Source organism: Arachis duranensis, chromosome 4 (genome assembly GCF_000817695.3).
Source record: "Arachis duranensis cultivar V14167 chromosome 4, aradu.V14167.gnm2.J7QH, whole genome shotgun sequence".
Lineage (NCBI taxonomy): Eukaryota > Viridiplantae > Streptophyta > Magnoliopsida > Fabales > Fabaceae > Arachis > Arachis duranensis.
This window is the reverse complement of record NC_029775.3, coordinates 46,836,126-46,849,180: the sequence shown is the minus strand read 5'-3', so window position 1 is coordinate 46,849,180 and position 13,055 is coordinate 46,836,126. Positions and strand designations below refer to the sequence as shown.

General features: G+C 40.3%; 1 non-coding gene across 1 annotated transcript; it reads left to right on the top strand.

Annotated features, from left to right (window-relative positions):
* The first annotated feature begins 12,136 nt into the window (after positions 1 to 12,136).
* Positions 12,137 to 12,240, top strand: LOC127747292 (small nucleolar RNA R71). Its single transcript, XR_008009092.1, has one exon. It is a non-coding gene; the product is annotated as a small nucleolar RNA R71 (small nucleolar RNA).
* The last annotated feature ends 815 nt before the right edge of the window (positions 12,241 to 13,055 follow it).

Here is a 13,055-nt window from a genome sequence, read left to right as displayed (position 1 = left end):
GAGTGATAAGCAACAAGAAAAATAAATGACATGAAAGTGAAGGAAAGCAATAAAGTGCAAGAAAGTAAATGGAAAGGAAAGTAAAGTACAAGAAATTAAAGTGCTGGAAATGTAAAGTGCAGAAAATGTAAATAACCACAAAGTAAATAAAATAAAGAAAGATAAAATAAACATTGGGATCAAGAGATATTGCATTCTCCAGATTAATTGATTTCATCTCATCTTCAATCATGCAACTCATTGACCTCTTGGCAATCATGAATGATTGAGTTCCAATCCCTTTTTAACTCAATCTCCCTAATCAGATCAATAGCCAATTCCTTGGTCTAGTTGCTCATGAGAGGAGATGAAGCTTGTTCCCTGATTATACCACACATCCTCATAGGTCCAAGTAGAGGGAGGATTATATGTCACCATATCCAAACACCAAAACCCAGATCCTACTCAAGTGTGAGAAAGGATCTCAACCATGGTTTTATGATTCCTCTTCCAAGGTTCCCCATAAAACCCAAACACATTCAATCTCTCTTCCAAGATAATTGAATGCTAGAATGAAGAATGAAATCACTTTTAGTAAATCAAAGAGAGATGAAGGGAAGAAGAAGAATAAAAATAATCAATCCGTTGAAAAATAATAGAGCTCTCTTTTCCAATGGAAAGAGTTAGTAATTCATAACTAAAATATTTACAAGTAAGAAAACAGAAGATGAGAAGAGAATGGGGGGAAGGAAGGTGCAAAGACTCACTCCTCCAAATGTGTCCAGCCTAATAGATAGCTCCCTAATTCTATGAAACTAAGGCCTTTATATAGGCTCTCCTAAATTACAAACTTAAATGAAATTAAAAGCAAATTACAATGAAATGAAAATAAACTATTCTAGATGCTTCTTGTTGCCTTGATTGGTTGACAATTGTGGCTTGAATGAGAGTTAGAGTGGGCTTGGCTGAAGGTTGGGGGTTGCAGGAAGAAGTTGGTGTGTGGTTCCAAGTGTCACTCCCACTTGATTTTGCCCTTGGAGTATGACCCACGTTGCAACATTGAAAGTATGGAGTTGGTTGGGCCTCAAAATGAATGTCCACTATGAAGTATTATATATGGTTGGAAAGCCCTGGATTTCAACTTTCCAACACTATTAGAAGCAACTCATTTGGACCTCTATAGTTCAAGTTATGCCCATTTGAAGGTGACTAGGTCAGTCTGTTAGGTAACCCGGCGTGCCACGCCCACTTCTGGCGTGCCACGCCCCATATGTTGTGAAACTGGCATGCCACACCCAAAAATGGCATGCCACACTCTCAATGATGCACCAAAATCCCCTCTCTGGCCATTAAAACTGGCGTGCCATGCCCAGAATTCCAAGTGGCACGCCTATTATGAAAATAAAGCTGGCGTGCCACGCCTTCGATATCAAGTGGCATGCCCAGCTTTTGCACCGCTGAAATAATGGCCTTATTTACCTCTAGTTTTAACGTCCACCATAAAGTGTTATATATCGTTGGAAAGCTCTTGATGATAGCGTTCCAACGCCACCAAGATCACCTCATTTGCATCTCTACAACTCGAGTTATGTTCCATTGAAGACGAAGAGGTCAGGCTGGTAACTCTACAGTGACGTATTTTTCTCCTTGTGATTTCAGGGTCCATCTCTCCCTCAACTTCAGCATCCATTATAAAGTGTTATATATGGTTAGAAGGCTCTAGATATCTACTTTTCAATGGAACTGGAATCACTGCATTTGAAGTTGCGTAGCGCAAGATATCATCATTTGAATGAGAGGAGGTCAGGCTGGCATATGCCCCGGCGTGCCATGCCCAATGCTTGGCGTGCCACGCCCAATGCTTGGCGTGCCACGCCCAAAGTGGGGTTCAAAATAACTCATCTGGAACTTAAGCCTGGTGTTCCACGCCCAAGACACCAAGTGGCACGCCCTCTTTGAGATCTTGGCTTCATAAACATGGCGTGCCACGCCCAGAGCACCGAGTGGCACGCCCTCTTTGAGACTTGGCTTCACAACTTGGCATGCCACGCCTAGAGCTCCAAGTGGCACACCCATTGTGTTGTGTTAAGCAAACCTTTTCTGTTTCATTGGCCTGGCATGCCACCCCCAGAGCTCCAAGTGGCACGCCAGCTTTCTTTGCTTCTTTTGGTGCTTTTTTTTCTCTTCTTTTTCCCTGAAATTCAACACAACCCCATTTCAAAGCAATGTACCATAATATTTATCATTTGGTTCATGAAATTGCATTGATTAATGAGATTATGCTCTTTTATAGTTCTTTTAGATAAGAAAAAGGGTACATGATGCGCAGTCATCAAGTGTTAAGAACACACAAGATAGCTCTTGGGTGGACTATAAGTTACCTTAAGGGAATTAGCACAAACTGTTACATGCACAAAATCCTGCCAGAAGATGACGCCAAACTAGCGGTACAACCACAAAGGCGACTGAATTCAGCCACGATAGAAGTGGTGCAGAAGGAAGTCACTAAATTATAGAAGGTTGGGATTATTTATCCCATCTCTGATAGCCCTTGGGTGAGCCATGTCCAAGTTGTTCCCGAAAAGGGAGGCATGACAGTGGTTCATAATGAAAAGAATGAATTGATTCCTACAAGGACAGTTACAGGGTGGCGCATGTGCATTGACTATAGAAGGCTCAACAACGCCACCAGGAAAGATCATTTTCCTTTACCATTCATAGATCAAATTCCAGAGAGACTAGCAGAACATGCCTTTTATTATTTCCTGGATGGTTATTCCGGTTACAATTAAACTGCAGTAGATCCACAGGATCAAGAAAAGATAGCATTCACATGCCCGTATGGTGTGTTTGCTTATAGGCGGATGCCATTTGGCCTGTGCAATGCACCTGCCACCTTTTAGAGATGTATGCTCTCTATCTTCTCTGATATGGTGCAGAAGTTCCTTGAAGTATTCATGGATGACTTCTTTGTCTTTGGAGATTCATTTGAATCCTGTCTTGACCATCTAGCCCTAGTTCTCAAACAATGCCAAGAGACAAACCTGGTTTTAAACTGGAAAAAATGTCACTTCATGGTGACTGAAGGAATTGTCCTCAGGCATCGGATTTCAAACAAGAGAATAGAAGTGGATCAATGATGACTGGAATTTCACTATAATGATTATAATGAATCCGTCCTTGGCAAGTATACCAAATTGTCGTCAAGTAATAACTCACAATAGAGTGAGATCGAACCCCAAAGAAATTGATTGATTGAGCAATTTTAGTTAATGAGTGAATTAGTCAAGCTAATCAATAGGAATGGTTGAGTGCAGAATTCTAAATGGCAAAATTGTAAATGACTTAAAGATAAAGGAAAGTAATAAAGTGCATGAAAGTAAATTGTAGAACCATAAATGATTAAATTGTAAATGGGAAGTGGGTAATAGAAGAAATTAAACAAAGCTATAAAGAATATGGAAGATAAGAATAGGGGAAAGTCATTGGGATCAGGAGATGTTGCTCTCTTTGGATCAAATCTAGATCATCTCCTCTTCAATCATGCAACTCATTTATCCAAATAGTGGGTGGATTTTATGTCACCATATCCAATCCCAAAACCCAGATCTACTCAAGTGTGAGAAAGAATTTCAAGCATTGTTTCATGTTTCCTTTTCCAAGGTTCCCTTGAAACCTAATTTGCATTCAATCTCTTTTCCAAGATAATTGAACACTAAGCATGAATAAAAAAAATTCCTTCTAGAAAGTTAAAGAGAGATGAAAAGAAGAAGAAATTCACTATCATTAATCCATCAAGTACAACAGAGCTCCCTCTCCCAATGAGAGGGAGTTTAGCTACTCATAGCTTAGAGAAAAGTACAAGACATGGGAGAAGATGAAGTGAAGTAAAACTAAACTAATTCCTTCTACTAGCCAACCCCCTTTTCAGTACTCTCAAGGGGGTATTTATACTACTCCTATTACTAAAAATAAAAATTACAAAAAGGAAAAGAAAATTACAATTGAAAATTAAAAGAAAAACTAATTAAATTGAGACATGTACCTGGCGTGTGAGCGGCGTGTGAGCGGCATGCCACACCCAGCTCCTTAGCTTGGCTTAGCATGCCACGCCTTCGAACTCAAGTGGCACGCCCATTGTGATTTCTCCCTTCTTCCTCTCTGAAAACTTGAACTAGCATGGCATGCCTAGAACTGGCGTGCCACGCCTTTAGCAAAGCCCTCCTTATTATCTTCTGGTCAATACAATTTCATGCCACGCCCTTGTGCAACTCTTCATCTCTCTTCTCTGGTCAAATGAATTGGTGTGCCACACCTAGGTCTCCGTGCCACGCCCTTGATAAAGCATGAGTATCCCCCTCAGGTCCAATGAACTGGCATGCCACGCCAGGATTTAAGTGGCACGCCCATGGTGCGAGCAAGGTTGGCGTGCCATGCTCCAAGCATCAAGTGGCACGCCCATTGACATTTTGCCTTGGCATGTTGATGAGCGGATAATTTATACACTTTTTTTGGCATTGTTTTTAGGTAGTTTTTAGTATGATTTAGTTAGTTTTTAGTATATAATTATTAGTTTTTATGCAAAAATCACATTTCTAGACTTTACTATGAGTTTGTGTATTTTTTTGTGATTTCGGGTATTTTTTGGCTGAAATTGAGAGACCTGAGCAAAAATCTTATTCAGAGACTGAAAGAGGACTACAGATGCTGTTGGATTCTAACCTTACTACACTCGAAGTAGATTTTCTAGAGCTACAGAAGCCCAATTGGTGCGCACTCAATTGCGTTGAAAAGTAGACATCTTGGGCTTTTCAGCAATATATAATAGTCCATACTTTTTCCCGAGATTTGATGGCCCAAATTGGCGTCAAAACGCCGGTCAAAGACCATTTTTTGGCGTTAAACGCCATAACTGGCATAAAAGCTGGAGTTAAACGCCCAAACTGGCACCAGAGCTGGCATTTAACTCCAAGAAAACCCTATGCACGTGAAAGCTTCAATGCTCAGCCCAAGCACACACCAAGTGGGCCTCGGAAGTGGATTTCTGCATCATTTACTTATTTCTGTAAACCCTAGGTTACTAGTTCACTATAAATAGTACCTTTTAGTATTATATTTTCATCTTTTGATCATCTTTGATCTTGGGGTCAGGTCTTTGAATCCTTTTTGATTGTTTCATGTTATTTGGGAGGCATGGCCATTCGGCCATGTCTATACCTTGTTCTTATGTATTTTCAACGGTGGAGTTTCTACACATCAAAGATTAAGGTGTGGAGCTCTGCTGTTCCTCATGAATTAATGCAAAGTACTATTATTCTTCTATTCAACTCACGCTTATTCTTGTTCTAAGATATTCACTCGTACTTCAACCTGATGGATGTGATGATCCGTGACACTCATCATCATCCTCCCTTATGAACGCGTGCCTGACAACCACTTCCGTTCTATCTGTGAGAGCTTGAGTGTGTATCTCTTGGCCTCTTGGTTCACGACGTATGGTTGCCTCTCCTAATAATCGAGCCTTCCATTTTGTGCGATCAGAGTCTTCGTGGTATAAGCTAGAATCAATTGGCAGCATTCTTGAGATCCGGAAAGTCTAAACCTTGTCTGTGGTATTCCGAGTAGGATCAGGGATGTGATGACTGTGACGCACTTCAAACTCACGACTGTGGGCACAATGGCATTGCACAAAAGGATCAATGGATCTTATTCCGACACAATCGAGAACCGACAGCTGATTAGCCATTCGGGAAACTGTGGAGGACCATTTTCACTAAGAGGACCGATGGTAGCCATTGACAACGGTGATCCACCAACATACAGCTTGCCATGGAAAGGACTACGCATGACTGGATGAAGGCAGTAGGAAAGTAAAGATTCAAGAGGAACAAAGCATCTCCAAATGCTTATCTGAAATTTCCACCAATGAATTTCATAAGTATCTCTATCTTATTTTAAGTTTTATCTGTCTTTTAATTATTAAAATCCCATAACCATTTGAATCTGCCTGACTGAGATTTACAAGATGACCATAGCTTACTTCAAGCCGACAATCTCCATGGGATCGACCCTTACTCACGTAAGGTATTACTTGGACGACCCAATGCACTTGCTGGTCAGATGCACGGAGTTGTGAAGAAAGTGTGTGATCACGATTCCGTGTACCACGTACCATGCCTAAAGTCCCAAGTGGCACGCTGGTACACGGAATCGTGATCACACACTTTCTTCACAACTCTGTGCAGCTGACCAGCAAGTGCACTGGGTCGTCCAAGTAACACCTTATGTGAGTAAGGGTCGATCCCACGGAGATTGTTGGCTTAAAGTAAGCTATGGTCATCCTGTAAATCTCAGTCAGGTAGATTCAAATGGTTATGGGGTTTTGATAATTAAAAGAGAAATAAAATTTAAACTAAGATAAAGATACTTATGTAATTCATTGGTGGGAGTTTCAGATAAGCGTATGGAGATGCTTTGTTCCCTCTGAGCCACTTCTTTTCTATTATCTTCATCCACTCTTGCGTACTCCTTTCCATGGCAAGCTGTATGTTGGTAGATTACCATTGTCAATGGCTACCATCCGTCCTCTCAGTGAAAATGGTCCTCTACTTTTTCCCGCATGGCTAATCAGCTGTGGGTTCTCGATCGTGTCGGAATAAGATCCATAGATCCTTTTGCGCACTGTCACTGCTCCCCACAGTCGTGAGATTGAAGCGCGTCACAGTCATCCCATCCCAGATACTACGCGGAATACCACAGACAAGGTTTAGACTTTCCGGATCTCAAGAATGCTGCCAATTTATTCTAGCTTATACCACGAAGACTTTGATCGCACGGAATGGAAGGCTCTATTGTCAGAAGAGGCAACCATGCGTCGTGAACCAGGAGGCCAAGAGATACACACTCAAGCTCTTGCAGATAGAACGGAAGTGGTTATCAAGCACGCGTTCATAGGGGAAGACGATGATGAGTGTCACGGATCATCACATCCATCAGGTTGAAGTACGAGTGAATATCTTAGAACAAGAATAAGCATGAATTGAATAGAAGAACAATAGTACTTTGCATTAATTCATGAGGAACAACAAAGCTCCACACCTTAATCTATGATGTGTAGAAACTCCACCGTTGAAAATACATAAGAACAAGGTCTAGACATGGCCGAATGGCCATGCCTCCCAAATAACATGAAACAATCAAAAAAGGGTTCAAAGACCTGATCCCAAGATCAAAGATGATCAAAAGATGAAAATACAATAGTAAGAGTTCCTATTTATAGTGAACTAGTAACCTAGGGCTTACATAAATAAGTAAATGATGAAGAAATCCACTTCCGGGGCCCACTTGTTGTGTGCTTGGGCTGAGCATTGAAGCTTTCACGTGCATAGGCTTTTTCTGGAGTTAAACGCCAGCTTTGATGCCAGTTTTGGGCGTTTAACTCCAGCTTTTATGCCAGTTCTGGCATTTAACGCCAGAAAAGGTCTCTGACCGGCGTTTTGACACCAATTTGGGCCATCAAATCTCAGGCAAAGTATGGACTATTATAAATTACTGGAAAGCCCAAGATTTCTACTTTCCAACACAATTAAGAGCGCGCCAATCGGCGTCTGTAGCTCCAGAAAATCAACTTCGAGTGCAGGGAGGTCAGAATCCAACAGCATCTGCAGTCCTTTTTCAGCCTCTTAATCAGATTTTTGCTCAAGTCCCTCAATTTCAGCCAGAAAATACTTGAAATCATAGAAAAACACACAGACTCATAGTAAAGTCCAGAAATGTGATTTTTGCATAAAAACTAATAATTATATACTAAAAACTAATTAAATCATACTAAAAACTACCTAAAAATAATATCAAAAAGCGTATAAATTATCTGCTCATCACAACACCAAACTTAAATTGTTGCTTGTCCGCAAGGAACTGAATATAGAATAGGATAAAAAGAAGAGAATATACAATAAATCTCACAATATCAATGAAACTTAGTCCCAATTAGATGAGCGGGACTAGTAGCTTTTTTTTGCTTCTAAACAGTTTTGACATCTCACTTTATCCTTTGAAATTCTGAATGATTGGAAACTATAGGAACTCAAAATTTAGATAGTGTTATTGATTCTCCTAGTTTAGTATGTTGATTCTTGAACACAGCTACTTTATGAGTCTTGGCCATGACCCTAAGCATCTTGGTTTCCAGTATTACCACCGGATACATAAATGCCATAGACACATAACTGGGTGAACCTTTTTTAGATTGTGACTCAGCTTTGCTAAAGTCCCAAGTTAGAGGTGTCCAGAGTTCTTAAGCACCCTCTTTCTGCTTTGGATCACGACTTTAACCACTCAGTCTCAAGCTTTTCACTTGGACCTTCATGACACAAGCACAAGGTTAGGGACAGCTTGATTTAGCCGCTTAGGTCAGGATTTTATTCCATAGGGCCCTCCTATCCATCAATGCTCAAAGCTTTGGATCCTCTTTACCCTTGCCTTTTGGTTTAAAGGGCTATTGGCTTTTTCTGCTTGCTTTTTCTTTCTTCTCTCTCTTTTTTTTCGTCACTTTTTCTTTTTCACTACTTTTTCTTGCTTTAAGAATCAATTTCATGATTTTTCAAATTATCAACAATATTTCTCTTTGTTCATCATTCTTTTCAGAGCCAACAATTTCAACATTCATAAACTTCACTATCAAAAATAAGCACTGTTCAAGTATTCATTCAGAAAAACAAAGTATTGCCACCACATCAAAATAATTAAACTAATTTCAAGATAAAATTTAAAATTCACGTACTTCTTGTTCTTTTGTAATTAGGAACATTTTTCATTTAAGAAAGGTGAAGGATTCATGGAATTATTCATAGCTTTAAAGCATAGAAACTAGACACTAATGATCACGTAATGAAGACACAAACATAGATAACACATAAAGCATAAAAGTCAAAAAATAAAAAAATAAGAACAAAGAAATTAAAAAATGGGTCCACCTTAGTGGTGGCGGCTAGTTCTTCCTCTTGAAGATCCAATGGAACGCTTGAGTTCCTCTATGTCTCTTCCTTACCTTTGTTGCTCTTCCTTCATGGCTATTTGATCCTCTCTAATTTCATGAAGAATAATGGAGTACTCTTGGTGCTCCATCCTTAGTTTCTCCATATTGGAACTCAAATCTCCCAAAGAGGTGTTGAGTTGCTCCCAATAGTTGTGTGGAGGAAAATGCATCCCTTGAGGTATCTCGGGAATTTCTTGATGAAGGACTTCCTCATGCTCTTGTTGAGGTCCTTGAGTGGGCTCTCTTATTTGCTCCATCCTTTTTTTAGTGATGGGCTTGTCCTCTTCAATGAGGATGTCTTCCTCTATGTTAATTCCAGCTAAATTGCATAGAACTCTTGAACCATTAAGAATCTGACTTATTGAATGGGGTTGGTGAGAACTTCCCAACCTCTTTTTCGAATCTCATGTCAGATCTCCGAATACTCATTCCTTTTGAGCATGAAAAGGACCTCAAGGATCACCTTCTTCTTGGCCACAACTTCATAGAAGTGGTCTTGATGGACCTTTGACATGAATCTCTCCATCTCTCATGACTCAGAGGTAGAAGCTTTTGCCTTTCCTTTCCTCTTTCTAGAGGTTTCTCCGGCCTTAGGTACCATAAATGGTTATGGAAACACAAAAAGCAATGCTTTTTCCATACCAAACTTAAAAGGTTTGCTCGTCCTCGAGCAAAAGAAAAAAGAAGGACGGAGAAGAATAAGAAATGGAGGAGATAGAGAGTGGTGAGTGGTTCAGCCAAGGAGGGAAAGAAGTGTTTATGATGTGTGAAAATGAAGGAGGGGTGATGGGTTTATATAGAAGTGGAGAGAGGGGTAGTTTTTGTGTATTAGGGGTGGGTTTTGGAGGAAAAGTTTTTGAATTGTGAATAGTGGGGTAGGTGGGGTTTTTGGGGAAGAGTGGGTGGATGTGAGTGGTGAAGAGGTGATGGGGAAGAGAGATGGAGGTGATTGGTGAAGGGTATCTGGGGAAGGATGTTATTGGAATGTGTGAAGGAGAGAGAGAGTGAGTTGAGGTAGGTGGGGATCCTGTGGGGTCCACAGATCCTGAGGTGTCAAGGATTTCTCATCCCTATACAATTCTGGCATGTAAATGCCCTCTGAGTGCTAATCCTGGCGTTAAACGCCAGATTGCTGCCCATTTCTAGATTTAATGCCAGCTTTTCTTCCCTTTCTGGCGTTGAACGCCAACTTAGTGCCCTTTTCTGGCGTTGAACACCAGTCTGGTGTCCTTTTCTGGTGTTAAACACCCAAAATGGTGCCAGACTAGGTGTTTAACGCCTATTCTACTACCCTTACTGGTGTTTAAACGCCAGTAAGCTCCTCCCCCAGGGTGTGCTATTTTTAATGCTATTTTTGAGTTTACTTTGATTTTTGCAGTTGTTTTTGTGACTCCACATGATCATCAACCTAAAGAAAACAGAAAATAACAATGGAAAATGGAACTTTAACATAGATAAATAAAAATTGGGTTGCCTCCCAATAAGCACTTCTTTAATGTCAATAGCTTGACAGTGAGCTCTTATGGAGCTTCACAGATATTCAAAGCATGGTTGGGGCCTCCCAACACCAAACTTAGAGTTTGAATGTGGGGGCTTTGGTTGACTTTGTATTGAGAGAAGCCTTTCATGCTTCTTCTCCATGTGTACAGAAGGAGATCCGTGAGCCTTAAACACAAGGTAGTCCTCATTCACTTGAAGGACCAACTCTCCTCTGTTAACATCAATCACAGCTTTTGCTGTGGCTAGGAAGGGTCTGCCAAGAATGATGGATTCATCCTCATCCTTTCTAGTGTTTAGGATTATGAAGTCAGCAGGGATGTAAAGGCCTTCAACCTTTACCAAGACATCCTCTACAAGTCCATAAGCCTGTTTCTTTGATTTATCTGCCATCTCTAGAAAGATTCTTGCAGCTTGTACCTCAAAGATTTCCAGTTTCTCCATTATAGAGAGTGGCATGAGGTTTATGCCTGACCCCAGGTCACACATGGCCTTCTCAAAGGTCATGGTGCCAATGGTGCAACGTATTAAGAACCTTCCAGGATCCGATTTCTTTTGAAGTATCTTCAGCTTATCCAAGGCGTTTAGTTCATTAATGAGCAATGGAGGTTCATCTTCCCAAGTCTCATTACCAAATAATTTGGCATTCAGCTTCATGATTTCTCCTAGATACTGAGCAATTTGCTCTTCAGTAGTAACTTCATCTTCTTCAGAAGAAGAATATTTATCCAAGCTCATGAATGGCAGAAATAGCTTCAATGGAATCTCTAGGGTCTCTGTATGAGCCTCAGATTCCCTTGGTTCCTCAATAGGGAACTCCTTTTTGTCCATAAGGACGTCCCATAGGGTCTCTGTATGAGCCTCAGATTCCCTTGGTTATGTTGATGGCTTTGCACTCTCTTTTTGAATTCTCTTCTGTATTGCTTGGGAGAGTACTAGGAGGAGTTTCAATAACTATTTTGCTCAGCTGACACACTTGTGCCCCCAGATTTCTGATGGAGGACCGTGCATAATTTATGAAACTGAGAGTGGTCTTAGATAGATCAGAGACTATGTTTGCTAAGCTAGAGAGACTCTGCTCAGAATTCTCTGTTTGTTGCTGAGAAGATGATGGGAAAGGTTTTCTATTGCCAAACATGTTTCTCCCACCATTATTGTTATTGAAGCCTTGTTGAGGCTTCTGTTGATCCTTCCATGAGAAATTTGGGTGATTCCTCCATGAAGAATTGTAGGTGTTTCCATAGGGTTCCCCATGTAATTCACCTCCTCCACTGTAGGATTCTTAGGGTCATAAGCTTCTCCTTCAAAGGAGGCTTCTTTAGCACTGCCAGATGGAGCTTGCAATCCAGTCAGATTCTGAGAAATTATATTGACTTGCTGAGTCAATATTTTGTTCTGAGCCAATATGGCATTCAGAGTATCAATCTCAAGAACTCCTTTCTTCTGAGTTGTCCCATTGTTCATAGGATTTCTTTCAGAAGTGTACATGAACTGGTTATTTGCAACCATTTCAATGAGTTCCTGGGCTTTTGTAGGCGTTTTCTTTAGATGAATAAATCCACCTGCAAAATGGTCTAACGACATCTTGGATAACTCAGACAGACCATGCTGTATTCTGAAAACATGTCAGAAAGACACCTTTTGATCAATTGCTTGTATCTTTCCCAAGCTTCATAGAGGGATTCACCTTCCTTCTGTTTGAAGGTTTGAACTTCCACTCTAAGCTTACTCAACTTTTGAGGTAAAAAGAATTTAGCTAAGAAGGCATTGACCAGCTTTTCCCAAGAGTTCAGGCTGTCTCTAGGTTGTGAGTTCAATCATATACTAGCTCTGTCTCTTACAGTAAAAGGGAAAAGCATAAGTCTGTAGACCTCAGGATCAACTCCATTGGTCTTAACAGTGTCACAGATTTGCAAAAATTCAGCCAAGAACTGATGAGGATCTTCCAATGAAAGTCCATGAAATTTGCAATTCTGTTGCTTCAGAGAAACTAATTTAGGCTTAAGCTCAAAGTTTTTTGCTCCAATGGCAGGAATAGAGATGCTTCTCCCATGGAAGTTAGGAGTAGGTGCAGTAAAGTCACCAAGCACCTTCCTTGCATTGTTGGCATTGTTGTTATTTTCGACTGCCATGTCTTCTTCTTTTTCGAAGATTTCTGTCAGGTCCTCTCCAAAGAGTTGTGCTTTAGCTTCTCTTAGCTTCCTTTTCAGAATCCTTTCAGGTTCATGATCAGCTTCAACAAGAATGCCTTTATCTTTATTTCTACTCATATGAAAGAGAAGTAAATAAAGAAAGTATGAAATCCTCTATGTCACAGTATAGAGATTCCTTGATGTGTCAGAGGAAAAGAAGAATAGAAGGATGAGGTAGATAAAGAAGAATTCGAATATATAGAGAGGGAGGGGGTCCGAATTATTAAGAGAGGAGGAGTATTAGTGATTAAATAGAAAGAAATGAGAGAGGGAATTTTCGAAAATTTTTAAATAAAATAAAATTAGAGTTTAAAACAATTAGTTAATTAAAAATATTTTTGAAAAATTTG